The sequence below is a fragment of the Juglans regia genome, chromosome 8, assembly GCF_001411555.2.
Source record: "Juglans regia cultivar Chandler chromosome 8, Walnut 2.0, whole genome shotgun sequence".
Classification (NCBI taxonomy): Eukaryota; Viridiplantae; Streptophyta; class Magnoliopsida; order Fagales; family Juglandaceae; genus Juglans; species Juglans regia.
This window is the reverse complement of record NC_049908.1, coordinates 8,428,639-8,450,796: the sequence shown is the minus strand read 5'-3', so window position 1 is coordinate 8,450,796 and position 22,158 is coordinate 8,428,639. Positions and strand designations below refer to the sequence as shown.

The 22,158-nt window shown below is 44.6% G+C and overlaps 1 pseudogene; it reads left to right on the top strand.

The window, feature by feature from the left end:
- The window catches only part of LOC108989092, a 43,610-nt pseudogene that overhangs the window by 11,878 nt on the left and 9,574 nt on the right, over positions 1-22,158 (top strand).

Here is a 22,158-nt window from a genome sequence, read left to right as displayed (position 1 = left end):
TGAAGTTGTACCTGAGTCATCCCTACTGCTAAGCTAGACGAGACCAGGTGAGACCTTGACTATGTAATTGGTTGTGTCCCCACACGTTGTATTGGCCATACTGGTCCTAGAAACGGAAGGACATCCAGAGGTTCTTGTAGGAAGGACAACTACCCAAAGACCTAGAAAAAGTGGATCGAAGTGGATCCCGAGAGGAATCGAAGCAATGATGGGAATGCCTTCCTCCTGTAACCTTCATGAAGTCCAGAGGTTGGCCAGACAAGTGGTAGCCCTGAACCGATCCATCGTCAACTGGAGCTTAACCACCTTCAAAGTCTTGAGGAAGGCCCAAAATTGGGATGAGACTTGCGAAAAAGCCTTCATCGATCTGAAGTTGTACCTACTAAGCCAGACGAGACCAGGTGAGACCTTGACTGTGTAATTGGTAGTGTCCCCACACGTTGTATCAGCCATACTGGTCCTAGAAACGGAAGGACATCTAGAGGTTCTTACAGGAAGGACAACTACCCAAAGACCTAGAAAAAGAACGGAAAGTCAGGAACAGGGCAGCAAGGTTCACCCTGCTGCAAGGAGTGCTGTATAAAAGTGGTTTCTCCGAGCTGCTCCTTAGGTGCCTTTCATTGGACGAGAAACCTAGTACTTGCTTGCAGAATTCCACGAAGGAATTTGTGGAAGCCACTTAGGAGGAAGGGCCTTAGTTACGAGAGTAACCTGGGCTGGATACCAATGGCTTGTTCCCTCAGAGATGCAGAAGAATTCGCCAAGAAATGCCCAAGATGTAAGGAGCACGGACCGATTCCGCACTGCCTGGCAGAGGAGTTGACCTCAATCATGGCCATTGACATTTCGCCAAGTGGGGCCTAGATCTGATTGACCCCTTTCCGGTTGCCAGGGGAGAATCGACCGAGTGGGTCGAAGTGGATGCACTCACGAGCATCACCTCCCAAACCATCATGAAGTTCCTGTGGAAGTCAGTAGTTTGTCGATTCGGCATACTACAGAGCTTCGTATCAGACAACTGGAGATAGTTCAACTGCACGCATTACAAAGAATGGTGTGCAGAGCTAGAGTTTAAGGTAAAATACTCATCCCTAGGACATTCTTCTCAAGTTAATGGGCAGGCTGAGGCCACCAACAAAACCCTCCTCTCCACTTTTAAGAAAAAGATCGAGACGCAGAAAGGGGCATGGGCTGAAGAACTCCCAAGTGTGTTGTGGGCATAACGAACCACTATTCGAACCCCCACGGGTGAGACGAAGCGAAGCGGTAATTCCAGACACAAACAACGAAAGGCTAGCCGAGAATAGGGAAACGAGCCGAGTTTGAGCAGCCTGGGGTGCGCGAGCTCGGCTTCTGGAGTCGAGCTCGGTTCTGTTAACGAGCCGAGCTCGCGCTTATGACAAAATTTAAAGACTAAAATGTCTAATATAAAATTAAAATAAATGCATCAGTAAAATAACAAATTAAATACAAATTTACATCATAAAACCTTAAAGAGTATTATGGCTATGGACCTATGGTACATTAAATGGCATTAGTAATTTTTATATCATAATGGAACTGTTGAATCAAAAAAATACTTTACAAATTACAACAATAAATTATGAAATAAGATACATTAAACTTAAAAAAAAATTGAGCTGTGAAATGAATGAAGTCCTCATTTGTTGATGAATGGATCCAGAAATCTTGAAAATGTTGCCCTACATACACTAATACACTAAAAAAATTAAGGTTATTTTTAATCCCTTGCTCAAGTACTATTAACTTAGTAATATTGTCAATGGATGTTTGACAGAAAATGCAAAACTTAATTTGCCTAAAAAATGAATGGCATATTTCTAACAAGTTACACAATAAAATTATACAAACAATCTCATAAACAAATATGTGCATTAGGGATTCAGACTCATATTGAAATTTGAAATCACCATGATAGAGTCATAAAGTCAGCAACTGCAAGTTCCCAAAATCAGATAGAAAGATGTGCATCAAGACTAAGTTACCAACTGCAGTTACCAAATGCAGTTACCACAGAACAGATCCAAAACAGCGACCCAACAATAGGCATGACTCATATCAGCCAGACAACAAACTGTTAAGTAGAGAAGTTAACAACTTTAATAGGCATAGACTAATACAACAAATAGTTACCAGCCAGTCAGCCACAAGCCCACAAGAACAATCGAATCTGCCAACCAACAGGCAGCAATATGCAATACTCAATAGGCATACACTAATATCACAGGCAGTTACCAAATAAGTTACAAAAGAAGTTACAAGTTCAGTAACAACAAGTTCACAAAGTTACCAAAGTTCAAAAAAATCAGCAAGACAAATGCAGACTGCACTTACCAAAATTTATCAAAATCACAATGACAAGAAAAAATCAAACTTATACAAAATCTGCGTTCATCATGACAGAAGTCAGTAAGTTCCCAAATTTTAAGAAAATCACCATGACAGACAACTGCAGTTACCAAAAAAAGTTCACAACAAGTTATCACAGTTCAACAAAAACAGCCAGAAAAAATAAGCCAGACAACTTGATTTTTTACCAAAACAAGTTTACAACAAGTTACCAAAATTCAACAAAATCAGCCAGACAATTGCAGACTGCACTTACCAAAATTTATCAAAATCACAATGACAGGAAAATACCAAACTTATACAAAATCTAAGTTCACCATGACAGAAGTTAGCAAGTTCCCAAATTTTAAGAAAATCACCATGACAACCTGCACACACTGATACAGTCAAAAATATTAACATCGTTTTTATTCTCTTACATCATTACTCAAATACTTTTAATTTAGTAATATTGTCAAGGGATGTTTGCAATGTAAAATTTAATTTGCCATTTAAAGAAATTTCGAAAATCTGGATGGTGAGTAGTTAGAAATTACCTGAACTATTATGACTCATGTCATCCCAAATATCAGATAGCAAATCATATAGATTAAATAATATAGACTATATAAAAATAGAAAGCGGCCCCAATGCTCCATAGATTAAGCATGAAAAAAAAAAACAGATTGTGAGTCTGTATGGGCCTATGGCTATGGCAAGAGAATCTGAATTTCTGATGGAACATCCTTCTATTGACAAGAAAAAAAAATAGCATTAGTATTTTTGTAAATAAATTAATAATATTAAGAATGAAATAGTAAAATAGCAACAGACAGTTAAAATAAATAGATTACGCTTATAGAATTTGTTGATTATCTTTTAAGCCCATATAATGCTCTAACTCATTCAGACCCACATAACAACATATGGACAGTTTCAGTTGACAATGAAGCTCGATGAGGATCAATGACTCTGCCTCCTGTGTTGAATATTGATTCTGAGCTAACTGTGGTAATTGGTGTAGCCAATATATCTCGGGCCAATTTGGACAAAGTTTGCAACTTAAGACTATTTGCTTTCCACCATTTCAAGGCATCGAAACTTGCATCTGAACCCTCTTCATAGATATATATATATATTCTCTTCTAAATAATTGTCCAGTTCTGATTTATTAGGCTACACGGTATCAACACTTCTAACAAAAGATTTAAATAATGACTGGCCACTCTGCATGTTTCTCACAACACTTGAGGAACAACTGGATACGTTTATTTGACTCTTTGTGCCTCAAGAGTCGAATTGTATTCATGAACATACTCATCATATAACTCATGCAACACTTGAGAGACGTCGTCAATATTCTTAGAAGCGTCCGGCTCTTGATAAATTATAGGAAAACAGAATTGGATCAGGACTATTTTGAATCTAGGGTCTAACACCGCAGCGATTGCCATCAAGTGATTAGATCAGAACCATTTTGAACCACGAAATTAAGGATTTATTTGGTTGGGAGTCGTAAATGCTAGCATTTAATGACCCATCTCTCGAGGCTTGACTGCCATTTCTGAGATTGAGATTGCAGTCACACGGCTCCCATCAAATATGGCTAACGCCTCCATCTACGAGGGTTTCGAGTAGTCAGAGATAGCTGCAAGACTTCAAGAATCAAGATTCAAGATTCAAGCCTTGATTCAAGACTTCATTCCATGGAAATCACAAGGTAAGTGACAAAGCGTAGGACTAAGGAGGCTAGGGTTTCACAAATTGTGAATCGTGATGAGTTTGAGAGGAAGTGAGAGTTGTGTGTGAAATAGAGAAAGTGAAATGGGTGAAACGGCATACTCGTGAAAGGTGAAAGTGAAAGGACTGACGAGTGACTAAGTGAGGGGCGGCTAGGGCTATGGCTAGGGTTATTTTTTAATCAACAGGTTAGATTTAAACATACATATCCAACGACTACGAATTAAGAATGTAACTTTATGATTGAACGACTCAGATTTACTTTTACAAATTCAACGACTAAGAATTAAGACCGTAAAATATGTTATAAAAGTTATAAAACTATATATTTAATATTTATACTTTATACAATAATACATATATAAGTTTATAATATTTTCTAACATTATATAGATATATTTCTTTTATAACAACTTTATATTGCTTGATGGAACATTATAATTTATATTATTACAAGTTCATATTTTATTAAAAATAGATAAAAATAATAATAATAACACTCCTCATAAAGATAACATTGTCTAACCTTATATATTTTGTCAAACATTATAATTTATTACTCATAATATAATATAATATTTATATTAATTAGTATAATATAATAGTGCTATTATACTAATACCATATAAAACTAGATTAATATGTAAGTTGTAACATATGTTATATAATATAACATATTATCTTTTATCTTTTATCAAACATTATAATCTATTACTCATAATATAATATTATAGATCTGTTATATACTAATACTATAATACTATTATACTAATATGATAAGGTGATGTTGTAATTTGTAAATTTATAATGTTATATATTATGTAAGACTATACTACTAATAAATTAATAATACTATATATTAATTAATACACCACTAATACTGATACACCACCATATGTATATACTAATACACCACTAATATTGATACACCACCATATGTATATACTAATACTAATATGACATGTTAATATTATACATCATCATACATAGTAACATATACTAATATCTTATAGACTTATACTAATATTAGCATATTAGTATATCATACACGTAACACCACCATACATCAGCAATAGTATATGAATGTATCATCTTTCTAACACCAGTAATATATTAACATACATATACAATTAGTCTATTACTAATATCAATATACCATCTTTCTAACATTCATATACTAATATGAATATATATATATATATATATATATATATATAATATGGACCATATGGTGTAATTTGTAAATTAAGTTAATATTATAAATTTATATATAGTATATGTAGTGGACTATAAATCTATAAGACTTATATACATATTCATGTATATTATAAATTATATATATCTAACTTTTGGCTATTATATATATATATATTATATTATATATGTACAAATATATATATGAGTCGAGCTTCAAACGAGTTTGCTCACGAACATTAATCGAGTCGGTCGAGCTTTATACGAGTTTGTATCGTTTAATAATCGAGCCTAATTCTATGTTTACGAACGACCCATTTAATATTCGATCCAAGTTGATTTCGAGTTTAATCGAGTAGAATTCGAGCTGCCTGTCGAGTCGCTTGTTTATTTTACAGCCCTAGCCGAGAACTTTGACGTCTTGAAGGAAAGAAGGGAGGTAGCAGTGATGCAGACAATGAGTAACAAGCGTAAGGCAGAGCAGTACCTCAACAAACTAGTCAGGTCACGACCTTTCAAGATAGGGGACATGGTGTTATGACAAACGGGAATAACTACCCCTGAATAAGGAAAGTTGGGGCCACAATGGGAAGGGCCTTATGTAGTCACCGCAAGCAACCGACTCGTCTCCTATCGCTTCAAGGATAACCAAGGACATGAGCTACCCTATCCTGGGAATGTCGAGTCCCTTGACTCGCAGCGGGGTAAGGTTCCATGTCCCCGGACTTGAAACCGACCCCCTCGATAAAAATCGTGCAGCGAGGTAAGGTTCCTTGTCCCCAGACTTGAAACCAACCCCCTCGATAAAAATCGTGCAACGAGGTAAGGTTCCTTGTCCCCAGACTTGGAACCGACCCCCCCGATAAAAATTGCGCTACGGGGTAAGGTTCCAGGTCGCCGGACTTGGAACCGTCATCGATAAAAGTAACAACTCGCAAAAAGACAGGTCCCTTGACTCGATAAAAGTAGAGTCCTAACACTCGCAAGAATATGGGTTTCTTGACTCGATAAAAGTGACGCTGCGGTGTAAGGTTCCAAGTCCTAGAACTTAGAACCAACCCCTTATCCAACGAAGTCGAGTCCTAACACTCGCAAGAAGATGGGTCCCTTGACTCGTTAAAAGTCGAGTCCTTACACTCACAATAAGATGGGTCCCTTGACTTGATAAAAGTTGAGTCCTAACACTCGCAAGAAGACAGGTCCCTTGACTGGATAAAAGTCACGCTGCGAGGTAAGGTTCCAAGTCCCAGAACTCGGAATCGACCCCCATCTAACGAAGTCGAGTCCTAACACTCGTAAGAAGACGGGTCCCTTGACTCGATAAAAGTTGTGCTGCGGGGTAAGGTTCCAAGACCCAGAACTCGAAACTGACCCCTCATCCAATGAAGCCGAGTTCCTGCACTCGCAAGAAGACAAATCCCTTGACTCGCTGAGGGGGTAAGGTTCTAGTCCCAAGACTTCGGAACTGGGACTGGAATCGAGCTCCCATCCAACATAATCAAACCCTTACGCTCGCAAGGATACGAGCCCAAGCCTAAGGAGTTGGTCTCAACCCCCGTCCAAAGGTCTCGGGCCCAGCATCCGGCCCCAAGCCTTCGCCAGAACCACGCAAAAGAAAAGGGAGATGGAAGAGAGATAAGGGGAAAAGAAAAAAAAAACACACAACGGTCATCAGAAACAAAGTTTCATTCAATTCGAGTCCTTACATATAAATTACAAGGTGTTATGCCCAAAAGAAAAAAAAGGGCAAAGGCCCGAGCCTATCACTAGGACGAAGGAGTCGGAGGAGCACTTGGAGGGAAGGGAGGGTACCCAGGCTTCCCGAAATTCTTTATGAAAGCGTTCAACTCAGGACCGGGAGGAAAAGACGCAAGAGACAATTGCCGTATGACCAGGCTGCGTCCTGGATGGCGTTGGTGTTCGCAATCCAGGATCACAGATGCGCACCTTTGCCAGCCACAGTTGTTCCCGTAAGTGTTGGGCCTCATGGGAGTGCCTGAAGTTCCCAAACAACAGCCTCGAACGCTGCCGAACTGCTAGGGCCCGCCCCTGTCAAGATTCCTCTAACTCCTTTTAGGCGAACTCCGTCTCTTCCTTGGACTTCTGCAACTCCTCCCGAACCGACTCCAACTGCAACTGAGCAGTCCTCAGCTTTGCTTCAAGAGTGACCAAGCTCCGCTCGGAAGCAATGCGAGCCTCTTCGAGCTGCTTCCTCTGATGTCAAATGGAAAAAGTCCTGGTCGGCATTGCGCAAGAGGTCCTTGAGAGTCTTTTTCTTCTCTTTAGGCCTCGCGGTGACCATCTCCAGGTGCTGGTTTTGCTCCTTCAGGAACACCACCATCAATTCCTTCCTCTCGGTCTTTAGGTCCTTTAGCCTTCGGACCACCTGCTTTAATTTAAAATAGCCAAAGCGCCCCAAGGTACCAAGCTCCCGGTTAGCCTCCTCCAACTATCCTAGTTCCTCCCTGATCGTTGAGACTAATTGGTCCCCAGCCTACTACAAAAAAAAAAAAAAAAAAGCCATCTTGTGAATAATACCTGGCCAAACAGGGGTTTCAACATCCAGCCTACGCGCTCAGAGCCATCGGCCCAATTTTTGTCCAAAGCCGAGTTGAGGGCGCCTCCATCTAGTTCGCCTAGGAGGAAGATGAGGGATCGGTGACCGCCAGCTTCCAAGAAAAATTGGGAGGGGACCCTCAGGTCTTGTTGCATGGCCCAGACGCCAAGGGACCTGAAGCCCCGTAATCATCGTCATCGCTCAGGTCGATGACGGGGGGATTCATCTCTGCCTTCCTCACCTTTTCCATCCTCTTCTTCTCTGCCTTCTTCTTCTTCATCTTCTCCGCCTTCTTCTTCTTCTCCGCCTTCCATCCTCTTCTTCTCCACCTTCTTCTTCTTCATCTTGAAAGAAGAAGTTGGCGTGCATCCCTTATGTGCTTGTGGCTCGAGAAGGGCTTGGCTCTGCCTTCCTTAACCCGGGCTTCAGGGTCGAGTCGCCTTCATCACCCATAGTGTTGTCTCGATGTCTCCATGAGTTTTGAGGCTTGGGAATGGGCAGGGACCCAGGCTCCAGAGTCGTCTCACCTCGCTTGCCCATAGCATCTCTCTGAGTTGAGTCTTGAGAAGGGGGTTGCCTAGCATCCAGGAGCCCTGTCGACCAACCGACCTGTGCAACCCTTCCAAGTTGCAGTCTCCTACTGAAGAGTATCCTCAAAACAAGTGAAGGGCTCGTGAGAGAAGGGGTGCGCTAGTGAGGCGAAAAATGCCACCTGAAGATCGCAAGCTTCCAATTCCTCTGTGGAAGGAAACAATGGGTCCTAGAAAGGTTCGACGGGCTGAGAACTGGTAGAAGCAGGAGGACCGACAGCAAGGCCAAAATCGCTAGGAAATGACGTCGTTGTCCCCCATATCGAGGGAGCCAAAATCTCCGCACGCACGGACTCCGGGACTCGAGGCCTTTGGGAACGCCTTCCAGATCTCCCGGCCATACCACCAGAAGAGGAAGAGCCCCAGGCCTCGCCACTTTGTGGGATAGAATTCTTGCGCACCTTTGATCTCTTGGCCGGGCGGGTAGAAGGCTGCGGGGTGCATTTTAGACGAGAGGGTCGAGCCTCAAAAGGCAGCATGCTACCCAACAAATTTTGTCCGATGGCATATTAGCGGTAGGGTGTCATCAAGTAGTCACGAATGTTCTCATAAAAAAGAACCACGTCAGTCTTCGAGCGGTAGGATGTCATTCAAGCGGGCCCTCACCCAAGCCTTGACCAACTCGTACCGACCCTCTTCCCTCCGATTGGGGGTAAGCTCTAGGCTCCCCGCAGACTGGGGGTACCTCCAGCAAGCTTGAATGGGGAACTCCTTGTGGGCCGCTTCCCTTATAGGATATTCCAAGTCCAGGCCCTACACGAAGAAGAACTTGTGGGACCACCCCTTTATGCTCGAGTTAATTCCTATCACGCTCGTCCATTCGGCTTCAACCTTCTCATGGCTTCTCCCCTCTTTTTGGTTTCTGCCGCTTCGGTTCCTGTCTATTGGACTTTCTAAGGCCATTCACACGCTTAATAAATTCTTCTTGTTCCCTGCAATCGCTCCATCTCTCGATGGTTGATTGGACGTGCCGTCTGCATTCCTTTTCACGCCTCGCCTTTTCACGCCTCGTGGTTTCATTGGTTCATGCCCCCCCCCACACGCTTGTCGGTGACGGTTGCCTTCCGGGCCGTTGCTTCAGCTGCTACTATCAATGATGCGCCCTTACCAGTGTCATCACTGTCAGTGTCACTTCGTTTCTCATGCGTCGCCTAACCTTTCCCATTATTTAAATCCCACTCATCCCTTTTCTTCCTCTCTTACAGTCGAAACACTCTCTCCTCTTCAAGTCCTTTTTGTTTCTCCACCCACTGTGTTACTTCAACCACTCCTCTTCTGTCAGCATTCTTTTTCATTTGAGTTCGCGTTGTTTTTCCCCATGCTTCTCACTGTTACGATGGCTCCAAAAATTGACCTTGCTCATCCACACTTCAGTGGGAAATGTTGGGTTTCCTCTATGTCCGGCGCTGACCTCCGGTTGTTCTGCTTCAAGTACATGACTCCCCTCTCAAGTAAATGATTCCCCCTCCTAGTTTTGAGACTTGGAACCTTACCCCATAGCGTGACTTTTATCGAGTCAAGGGACCGGTCTTCTTGCGAGTGTTAGGACTTGGAACCTTACCTCGGAGCGCGACTTTTATCAAGCCAAGGAAAGTCAGGGAACCTGTTTTCTTGCGAGTGTTAGGACTCTACTTTTATCGAGTCAAGGAACCCGTCTTCTTGCGAGTGTTAGGACTCAACTTCGTTGGATTGAGGGGTCAGTTCTGAGTTTTGGAACTTGGAAACTTACCTCACAGCATGACTTTTATCAAGTCAAGGGCTCGGTCTTCTTGCTAGTGTAGGGACTCAACTTTTATCGAGTTAAGTGAACTGTCTTCTTGCGAGTGTTAGGACTTGACTTTTATTGAGGGGGGTCGGTTCCGAGTTCGGGGACATGGAACTTTATCCCGCTATGAGTCAAGGGACTCGTCAAGGCTTGGAAATTGTCCGTACAAATTGCTGCCTTATGCTACTGCACATAGTACTTTTTTAAATGTTCGACATTCCAAGAGTGGGGTACCTCGTGTCCTTGGCTGTCCTTGAGGCAATAGGAGCTGGGTCGGTTGCTTATGGTGACTACATAAGGCTCTTTCCATCATGGCCCCAACTTCCCTTCCCCCGGGATAGATATTCTTGTCTGTCGCAACACCATGTTGCCTATCATGAAGGATCGTGGCCTGACTCGTTTGTTGAAGTACTGCTCTGTCTTATGCTTGTTACTCGTCGTCCGCATCACTGCTTCTTCCCTTTTAACCAGTGGGGATTCGGACAGTGGTTCAATATGCCCACAACACACTCGAGAGTTCTTTAACACATGCCCCTTTGTGCATTCCGATCTTTTTCTTGAGGGTGGAGAGGAGGGTTTTTTTGGTGGCCTCGGTTGGAGAGGATGTCTTGGCGATGAGTAGTTTACCTTAATTTAAAGTTCTGCTCACCATTCCTAGTAGTGCATGCAGTCAAACAAGACTGTTCTCTGATAGGAAGCTTTGTGGTATGCCAAATCGACAGACTACCGACTTCCACAGGAACTTTATGATGGTTCGGGAGGTCATGCTCCAGAGTGCCTCCACCTCGATCCACTTGGTGAAGTAATCGACCACAACCATGACAAACTTGGCTCCTCCTCTGGCTCCCAGAAAGGGACCAATCAGGTCCTATTGCGAAAGGTCACGGAGCCATGATTGAGGTCAGCTCCTCTGCCAGCTAGTGCGGAATCGGTCCGTGCTCCTTACATCTTGGGCACTTTTTGGCGAATTCTTCTGCATCTCTGGGTTACTCTGGTAGCTAAGGCCCTTCCTCCTAAGTGTCTTCCGCAAATTCCTTCGTGGATTTTTGCTAGCATATACTGGGTTTTGTCCGGTGAGAGGCACCTAAGGAGCGGCTAAGACAAGCCTCTTTTATACAGCATTCCTTCTAGCAGGGTGAACCTTATTGCTTTGTTCCTGACTTTCTGTCCTTCTTCTGGGTCGCTGGGTAAGTTGTCCTTCCTACAAGAACCTCTGGATGTCTGTCGCCCATCCGGGAGGTGCTGGGACTGCAACAGACACTTCATCTTTGATGGACGAGGCATCAACCGTTTGGACCATGGAGTGTTCTGGAAGTGGGGCCTTCTCCTGCCCTGAGCCTTCGCTGGGCAGTTTGCCTTTCGATTTCCCTCCTTCGGCACCTGTTGAATGCTAAAGTGGAGGAAGCGGTCGCACTCGTCACAGGCCAATTAGAGATTCCTCTTCAGTCTTTCTCCTTTTGTGTCGAATTGCCCTAGTTCCTGGTTGACCACAATTTGGGAATCAACCCTCACCTCTATTTCCTTAGCCCCTAGTGCCCGCACGATTGAAATCCCCGTTAAGAGTGCTGCTTAATACTCAGCTTCATTTAAAGGCCAGCTTGACCGCATAGTTGTGATTTTCTCCTTCTCGATGACTCTGTGCACCCCGGCTCCTCCGCCAGCCCGGCAGGACGAGCAGCCCAAGTAGACCTACCAGAGCATCCGATACTTCCTCCGAGATGCTGGTGAACTCGGTGACGAAATCTGTCAATACTTGTCCTTTGATTGCAGCTTGGGGCTAGTACTCCATGTCGAATTTGCTGAGCTCAATTGCCCATTTGACGATACATCCAGAGGTGTCCAGTTTTTGTAGCACCTTCTTGAGGGGGAGGTCGGTGAGCACTTTCATCCGGTGGGCCTGTAAATACGACCTTAATCTCCTTGCTGCGACAATTAGGGAGAGCACCAACATTTTCGCTCGGGAGGTACCTTGTCTCTACACCTAGAAAACCTCGGCTCTTGTAGTAGACATGTCGCTGTCCTTCCATTTCCCAAAACAGTATGGCCAATACAGCGTGTGGGGACACTGCCAAGTACACAGTCAAGGTCTCATTTGGCTTAGCAGTGGGGGGGGTGACTTCTGTCATGATGAACGCAGATTTTGTATAAGTTTGATTTTTTCTTGTCATTGTGATTTTGATAAATTTTGGTAAGTGCAGTCTGCATTTGTCTTGCTGATTTTTTTGAACTTTGGTAACTTTGTGAACTTGTTGTTACTGAACTTGTAACTTCTTTTGTAACTTATTTGGTAACTGCCTGTGATATTAGTGTATGCCTATTGAGTATTGCATATTGCTGCCTGTTGGTTGGCAGATTCGATTGTTCTTGTGGGCTTGTGGCTGACTGGCTGGTAACTGTTTGTTGTATTAGTCTATGCCTATTAAAGTTGTTAACTTCTCTACTTAACAGTTTGTTGTCTGGCTGATATGAGTCATGCCTATTGTTGGGTCGCTGTTTTGGATCTGTTCTGTGGTAACTGCATTTGGTAACTGCAGTTGGTAACTTAGTCTTGATGCACATCTTTCTATCTGATTTTGGGAACTTGCAGTTGCTGACTTTATGACTCTATCATGGTGATTTCAAATTTCAATATGAGTCTGAATCCCTAATGCACATATTTGTTTATGAGATTGTTTGTATAATTTTATTGTGTAACTTGTTAGAAATATGCCATTCATTTTTTAGGCAAATTAAGTTTTGCATTTTCTGTCAAACATCCATTGACAATATTACTAAGTTAATAGTACTTAAGCAAGGGATTAAAAATAACCTTAATTTTTTTAGTGTATTAGTGTACGTAGGGCAACATTTTCAAGATTTCTGGATCCATTCATCAACAAATGAGGACTTCATTCATTTCACAGCTCAATTTTTTTTTAAGTTTAATGTATCTTATTTCATAATTTATTGTTGTAATTTGTAAAGTATTTTTTTGATTCAACAGTTCCATTATGATATAAAAATTACTAATGCCATTTAATGTACCATAGGTCCATAGCCATAATACTCTTTAAGGTTTTATGATGTAAATTTGTATTTAATTTGTTATTTTACTGATGCATTTATTTTAATTTTATATTAGACATTTTAGTCTTTAAATTTTGTCATAAGCGCGAGCTCGGCTCGTTAACAGAACCGAGCTCGACTCCAGAAGCCGAGCTCGCGCACCCCAGGCTGCTCAAACTCGGCTCGTTTCCCTATTCTCGGCTAGCCTTTCGTTGTTTGTGTCTGGAATTACCGCTTCGCTTCGTCTCACCCGTGGGGGTTCGAATAGTGGTTCGTTATGCCCACAACACACTTGGGAGTTCTTCAGCCCATGCCCCTTTCTGCGTCTCGATCTTTTTCTTAAAAGTGGAGAGGAGGGTTTTGTTGGTGGCCTCAGCCTGCCCATTAACTTGAGAAGAATGTCCTAGGGATGAGTATTTTTACCTTAAACTCTAGCTCTGCACACCATTCTTTGTAATGCGTGCAGTTGAACTATCTCCAGTTGTCTGATACGAAGCTCTGTAGTATGCCGAATCGACAAACTACTGACTTCCACAGGAACTTCATGATGGTTTGGGAGGTGATGCTCGTGAGTGCATCCACTTCGACCCACTCGGTCGATTCTCCCCTGGCAACCGGAAAGGGGTCAATCAGATCTAGGCCCCACTTGGCGAAATGTCAATGGCCATGATTGAGGTCAACTCCTCTGCCAGGCAGTGCGGAATCGGTCCGTGCTCCTTACATCTTGGGCATTTCTTGGCGAATTCTTCTGCATCTCTGAGGGAACAAGCCATTGGTATCCAGCCCAGGTTACTCTCGTAACTAAGGCCCTTCCTCCTAAGTGGCTTCCACAAATTCCTTCGTGGAATTCTGCAAGCAAGTACTAGGTTTCTCGTCCAATGAAAGGCACCTAAGGAGCAGCTCGGAGAAACCACTTTTATACAACACTCCTTGCAGCAGGGTGAACCTTGCTGCCCTGTTCCTGACTTTCCGTTCTTTTTCTAGGTCTTTGGGTAGTTGTCCTTCCTGTAAGAACCTCTAGATGTCCTTCCGTTTCTAGGACCAGTATGGCTGATACAACGTGTGGGGACACTACCAATTACACAGTCAAGGTCTCACCTGGTCTCGTCTGGCTTAGTAGGTACAACTTCAGATCGATGAAGGCTTTTTCGCAAGTCTCATCCCAATTTTGGGCCTTCCTCAAGACTTTGAAGGTGGTTAAGCTCCAGTTGACGATGGATCGGTTCAGGGCTACCACTTGTCTGGCCAACCTCTGGACTTCATGAAGGTTACAGGAGGAAGGCATTCCCATCATTGCTTCGATTCCTCTCGGGATCCACTTCGATCCACTTTTTCTAGGTCTTTGGGTAGTTGTCCTTCCTACAAGAACCTCTGGATGTCCTTCCGTTTCTAGGACCAGTATGGCCGATACAACGTGTGGGGACACAACCAATTACATAGTCAAGGTCTCACCTGGTCTCGTCTAGCTTAGCAGTAGGGATGACTCAGGTACAACTTCAGATCGATGAAGGCCTTTTCGCAAGTCTCATCCTAATTTTGGGCCTTCCTCAAGACTTTGAAGAAGGGTAAGCTCCAGTCGGTTGATCGGACGATGGATTGGTTCAGGGCTACCACTTGTCTGGCCAGCCTATGGACTTCATGAAGGTTACAAGAGGATGACATTCCCATCACTGCTTCTACCTTATCAGGATTCGCTTTGATCCCTCTCTCCGAGGCCATGTACCCCAAGAACTTACCTGTCTCCACTCTAAACACTCATTTCAACGAGTTGAGTTTCATCCGATATTGCCCAAGGACGGAGAACGCTTCTCATAGATCCGTTAAGTGCTTTCCGAGCTCTTTGCTATTTACCCATAGATTGTTTACGTATACTTCCAAATTTCGGTCGATCTGCTGTTTGAACATTCGGTTGACTAACAGTTAGTAGGTGGCCCCTGCATTCTTTAAGTAGGCTCAGTCTGTTATGAACGCTCTCGTTTACGTATACCTCCAGATTCATCTTGATCTGTTTGTATCCGAAATAAGCGTCCATAAAAGAGAAGCAGAGGATGCACCGCAGTCGAATCCACTATTAGGTCGATGTCGATACCAGGCATGTCCTCCTGGCTCTAGGAAAATACATCTCTGTGTTTGATGAGGAGAGATATTAGGGCTGCTCTCATCTCTGGGTCTAGCTTTGTCTCAATCTGAACCTGTTGTCTAGGTTCCTGTTCATCGACAGTTGCTAGTTCCAACGGCTCGTTGGGTGCAGCCTGTTGGAGGGCCTGTTCATCATGGATTTCTCTGTCCCATTCGATCAGGGCTGGGGGTGCACCCGGCTTGAGAGCTTCTTCTAGCCATTCGATCGATGCTACAACTTTGACTTCGTGCCTCAATTCCCGGTCGTAGTATTCCCGTGCTAGGACCTGCTCACCGCAAATTTCGCCCACCCTAGAGTCGGTGGGAAACTTCATTTTGAGATCGTAAGTGGACGTCACTGCCTTCAAGCTGTTCAGGGTGGGACGTCCTAGTATGGCATTGTACAAGGATGGAGTCTTGTCAACTAGAAGTTGGTCATGGTGGTCGCAGTCCTGGGGTGCCTTTCCTGCTAGGACTAAGAGAGTAATGGCCCCCATTGTTTGGATGTCTCTTGTGAAGCCTTTAAGTGGCATTGGAGTCGAGCGATCTTGACAAAGGCTTCCCAAAATATGATGTCTACCGAACTGCCGTCGTTGATCAGGATTCTCCATGTTCTGACGTCTTCCACTTGCATCGTTACCACTAATGCATCGTCATGTGGGTGAAGGACACTTTCTTCGTCCCTGAAGTCGAGGGTTATCGCGGTGCTTCCTGTACCACTTCGTCCTTGTAGTGCGCCCTCTGGGCGTGTGCCTTTCAGGCAATTGACGTGGCTCCACCTCCCCCGCGTATTCTCTAGCGATTGTACTAATCTCCCCTGGGTCCTTCTTTGCCTTCTATCCTTAGCTCGAGCCCCTGCCTCCTCGGGCTTCCTTCCTGCCGAAAGCCCGAGCACTACCTCCACGTCGATCCGTTTATTCCTCCGACTGGCGCGCCCTATTCTTCTGCTATTCTTCCTTTATTCTCTTCAGGGCATAGCAATCCCAAGTGCTGTGTTGGTTATTCATGTGGTACTCACTGTACGAATGGTTTTCCGCCTCTTGAGTTTGTTCCTTTTTAGGGCTTGAGTGTCGGTTCCCCTCTACTGCCAAGTTTGTGTAGGTGTGGCCCACCCTCCTTGGGGCCGAGCTGGTGCCTCTCTCTTTTTCTTCGCATCTGACGCTACCCTCATTTCCCCTCCTCGGTCGTGGTTGAGTCGCTGACCTAACGGCTTCAGGCTGGCCATCACTACCTCAAATTGTCGCGGGGCAGTTAGGGCCTCGAGGGTGTCTTTAGCATTAATGAACCCATCTGCCCGGTCTATGAACTCCCTTAAAATGGTAGGAGTCTTTCATACTATCTCAAACATAAATGGATTTAGTGGCCATATTCCACCAAGGAGTGATGCCAACGTGGTCTTTTCATCTTAGTCGTCGGTGGTCATGCGCTCTTGGTTGACCCCTGAGAGATACGATTTTAGACTCTCGTCGTCCTGTTGTTTGACGGTAAGGAGGTAAGCTGCTGGGCCCTTGCTCTTACGACTAGCCAAGAACAACGTCATGAAAAGGCGGGCGAGCTCTGGAAAGCTTTCTATTGTTCCTAATGATAACAACCACCAGGTCAGGTCTGCTCCCTTCAGAGTTAGTGGGAAGGCTCGACAAGTGACCTCTCCTAGAAAACCATGCAAGGTCATGTGGGCCTTGATTGTTTCTAGATTCTGTAGCGGGGTCCTTGATTGGTTCTAGTGCCTCCCTTTTTCTTCACCTCCGACGCTCCCCCTCCTTTCCCCTCCTCGGATTGTCGTGGGGCAGTCAGGGCCTCAAAGGCATCTTCATCATTAATGAACCCATTCGCCCAATCCATGAACTCCCTTGGAGTGGTAGGAGTCTTTCGTGCTATCTCGAACATAGACAGATTCAGTGGCCATATTCCTCCCAAAAGTGCTGCCAACGTGGTTTTTTCATTTTGGTCGTCTGTGGTCATGTGCTCTCAATTGAACCGTGAGAGATTGGACTTCAGACTCTCGGCATCCCGTTGTTTGACAATAAGGAGGTAAGCTGCCGGGCGCCGGCTCTCACGGCTGGCCAGGTATTGCGTCATGAAGAGGCGAGCGAGCTCCTGAAATGTTTCTATTGTTCCTGACAATAACAACCAGAACCAGGTCAGGGCAGGTCCCTTCAGAGTTAGTGGGAAGGCTCGACGGGCAACCTCTCTCGGTAAACCATGCAAGGACATGTGGGCCTTCATTATTTCTAGATTCTCCAGTGGGTCTTTGGATTCGTCGAAAGTTTCCTTCTGGGGACTTTAAACTTGCGGGGAAGCAGCATGGCCATGACTTCCACGCTGTAAGAGAGGTCGGAGCTGATGAGTAGCTAGTCTACGGTTGATGGGGTATCTATCTTCTTCTCCATCTGTGCGTATTTGTCCCCTAGCTCTCGGATTTTAAGGTGCATCTCGCGCCTCTCTTCTTTCACCGCAATGTCTGTCGAGGCCTTTTGCGAACCCTCCTGCTCGTTAACACTCGATTATGCTTCCCCTATCAGCTCCTAGTTGGCGAACCTGAGGGCTACATTCTCCTGGCAGAGCATCCCGCTTCCTTCGTTAGCTTTCTTATGGTCTCCTCTATGCTCGCGAGTCGTGCTTCCATTCTTTCTTCCTTGTGATCTTCCCTTCTTGTAGTCTGGGACCATGTCGCTACCGGCATACGAAGTACACCATTTTACGGAAAATGAATCACACAGACGGAGCCACTATTGATATGGTGTTTCGCAACCCAAGCAGTATCACGAGTCGTGCTTCCATTCTTTCTTCCTCGTGATCTTCCTTTCTTGTAGTCTGGAACTACTTCACTGCCGGCATACGAAGTACTTTTATATAAAAATGAATCCCACAGACAGGACCACTATTGATATCGTGGTTCGCAGCCCGAGCAGTACCGTGATGCCCAAGCTCCAAGTCACCTGCAACTAAGAGGGAAAAGAGGCTCCAGTGAATCCTGGGATCACTCTGATGCCTAAGTTAGTGGAGAATTCTATGAAGAAAATACAGAATGTATCGGACGGAGAGCGAGAGATGCCCATCGAAGGAATCTCCCTTGTTTACTACACCTGATCTTGGTTCCGCTGTCAAGGGAGATCGTGGTGCGTTAGGTGTTAGACTCGCCACCAACTACGTTTCTATCACCCATTGTGTCAGTCCGCGGCATAGCAGGTCTAGGCCCCATTGGGCGAATGGTCACGGGCCATGATTGAGGTCAGCTCCTCTGCTAGGCAATGCGGAATCAGTCCGTGCTCCTTACATCTTGGGCATTTCTTGGCGAATTCTTCTGCATCTCTGAGGGAACGGGCCATTGGTATCCAGCCCAAGTTACTCTCGTAACTAAGGCCCTTTCCTCCTAAGTGGCTTCTGCAAATTCCTCTGCGGATTTCTGCAAGCAAGTACTGGGTTTCGTCCGATGAGAGGCACCTAAGGTGCAGCTCGAAGAAACCTCTTTTATACAGCACTCCTTTCAGCAGGGTGAACCGTGCTGCCCTGTTCCTGACTTTTCGTCCTTTTTCGGGTCTTTGGGTAGTTGTCCTTCCTACAAGAACCTCTGGATGTCCTTTCGTTTCTAGGACCAGTACGGCCGATACAACCTGTGGGGACATTACCAATTACACAGTCAAGGTCTCACCAGGTCTCGTCTGGCTTAGTAGTAGGGTGACTCAGGTACAACTTCAGATCGATGAAGGCCTTTTCGCAAGTCTCATCCCAATTTTGGGCCTTCCTCAAGACTTTGAAGAAGGGTAAGCACCAGTCGATTGATCGGACGATGGATCGGTTCAGGGCTACCACTTGTCTGGCCAGCCTTTGGACTTCATTAAGGTTACGGGAGGAAGGCATTCCCATCACTGCTTTGATTCCTCTCGGGATCCACTTCGATCCATCTCTCTGAGACCATGTACCCTAAGAACTTACCTATCTCCGCACTAAACACGCATTTCAAAGGGTTGAGCTTCATCCGATATTGCCGAAGGACGGAGGACGGAGAAAGCTTCTCGTAGATCTGTTAAGTGCTTCCCAGACTCTTTGTTTTTTATCAATAGATCGTCTACGAGTACTTCCATATTTCGGCCGATCTGCTGTTTGTCCCCTAACTCTCAGATTTTAAAGTGCATCTCGCGAGCCCTCCTACTCGTTAACACTCGATTCTGCTTCCCTTGCAAGCTGCTAGTTGGCGAACCTAAGGGCTACATTCTCCTGGCAGAGCGTCCCCGCTTCTTCCGTTAGCTTTCTTATGGTCTCCTCCATGCTCGCGAGTCATGCTTCCATTCTTTCTTCCTCGTGATCTTCCCTTCTTGTAGTCTGGGACCATGTCGCTGCCGGCATACGAAGTACACCCTTTTATGGAAAATGAATCACACAGATGGCGCCACTATTGATGTGGTGTTTCGCAACCCAAGCAGTATCACGAGTCGTGCTTCCATTCTTTCTTCCTCTTGATCTTCCTTTCTTGTAGTCTGGAACTACATCACTGCCGGCATACGAAGTACTTTTATAGGAAAATGAATCCCACAGACAGGGCCACTATTGATATCGTGGTTCGCAGCCCGAGCAATACCGCGATGCCCAACTCCAAGTCACCTACAACTAAGAGGGGGAAGAGGCTCCGATGAATCCTGGGATCACTCCGATCACTCTCGGACAAAGAGCGAGAGATCCCCGTCGAAGGAATCTCCCTTATTTACATCTGATCTTGGTTCCACTGTCATGGGAGATCGTGGTGCGTCAGGTGTTAAACCCGCCACCACCTACGTTTCTGTCACCCAGTGTGCAGTCTGCGGCGTAGCAGGAGATCGTGCCGTGTCAATGGTGCTAGGTTTGTCCCGCAGCCACCTCCTGGATCAGTCCTCTGCTTTGTACCGCCTGGGTCTGCCCTTGTCGGGATTCCTGACACAAGCACTGCTCGCAGCACACCCTGGGTCTGTCAAATCCGCTACGGGCACGTGCTGTCGTTTGCGTGTAGTTGGGGGTCCTGTTTAGTGCTTAGTGATAGGGTTTGGCAAGTTTTCGAGCCCCAGGACCATTGGCACCTCCAAAGTTGGCGTTGGTAGGCCTTTCGGGATGGGCCCTCCCTCATATTGTGGAGGAAAAGAGTGTGGCCACCCTGCAAGTCCAGCTTGTAAGTACCAAGTCTCAATACCTCCACTACAACTCCATTCCCTACCTCGATATCATGACTCTCAGCTGGAATCCGATGATACTCAATAAATCTGACTCTGTCTCGTGCTATGTGTTTGGTCACTCCGGAATCAACAGTCCACACAAGATGGAAGTGAGCAATCATCACATGACTAGTTACAAAAACAATACGAGAAAGGTCAAAGTGTAGTTTCTTCGGCTCAGTGCAGTCACGAGCGGAGTGGTGGCCATTCTTTCCGCAGTTTAAGCACTCTAATTTTACTTGTTCTTCTTGCGCTTGCCCCTCTTGCTACTCTGAGAAGTTTCTAACACCTTAATTTGTCTAGCAGCTATCCCATTTTTGGACTTCTTGCGCTTAGGCCTAGATGCATTACGCGAACCAGAATTAGCCACATAAGCCGTATGATTGGGCTTAGCAGCCTCTAAGCGCTTAGCCTCCAATTCCAAGTGACGCAAGACATCACCAAAGTCTTTGATATTCTCGTTAAATGTCAAGTTCTGGCTCATATTTTCTCAAGAATTTGATAGTGATCTTATCACGGCTTGGATTTGTTGTCCATTAGTCAGGTTGTTTCCTGCCGACTAAAGTTCGTGGATCATGGTCGACATAGCCTTACGATGTTGCTTCATCATGTGATCAAACGCATTTTATAGGAGTCAAACCTCATAGTTCATCCACGCAACCTAGTGACTAAAGTTGCCCCCAAACTTCATCTTCAAAGCTTACTACATGCTTTGGGCAGTGTCGTAGGTCTCGAACTAGATCATTGTGCAAGTTGCTTAACTATATTATACGTGCGCACCTATTTTTCTTAGCCCATTGAGTTTAGGCTAGATGATTTATCTTGTATTGTTCCAAGTCCTCTTCCCCAGGCACAATAAGGGAGTGAGATATGGTCTCCAATACCTCTTGCTCATCTAAGACATATTGTACTTGGAATGCCAAATGTCATAGTTCTTCTCATCCAATTTCTCTCATTTATTTAAATCGGCAACTATACTTTTGGATGTCATTTCACAACAACACGCAAAGAAGGGATATCGCACGCGCACACACCTAAGAAATCTGCCGCGTCCATCCAAGCTAGAAAAAGAATAATTTAGACATGTTGCAAGATCAAAACATCGCTAAACTTCAGAATCATCTCTTGCGCCACTATATCCAATTATTAAATTTCTAATCTAATTCCCGTACAAATTTAAAACAAATATGAGAGAATTAATCATCATAAATCTCGACCATATTCTAACTATCTTAAGTAGTCACCTACCTAGTCACGCGTAAAGACATAGATCCTACTAAAATTGTAGTAACCTTTTGGGCAAATCTACAAGATAGCTACTCCAACCACAGTAACCTGTTGGGCCAGTCTACAAAGATGGTTCATAGAAGACCATTACAGTCCAATTTTCTTGTTCCATCAGTGCATTTACAGTTCTTACTGGGGCCACTATGGTCTTTTGGCTATACAGTGTATTTACAATTTTTACTAGGGTCACTGCAATTCTTTCAGCCTATCATTTACACTCACAATTCTAACTAAGACTACTTAGTGGAAATTTTTCTATTTCATCATTAAAGAAATGAAGACTAATATCTAAACATTCAAGCCTAACATTCGTGGATGATAAAATAATCG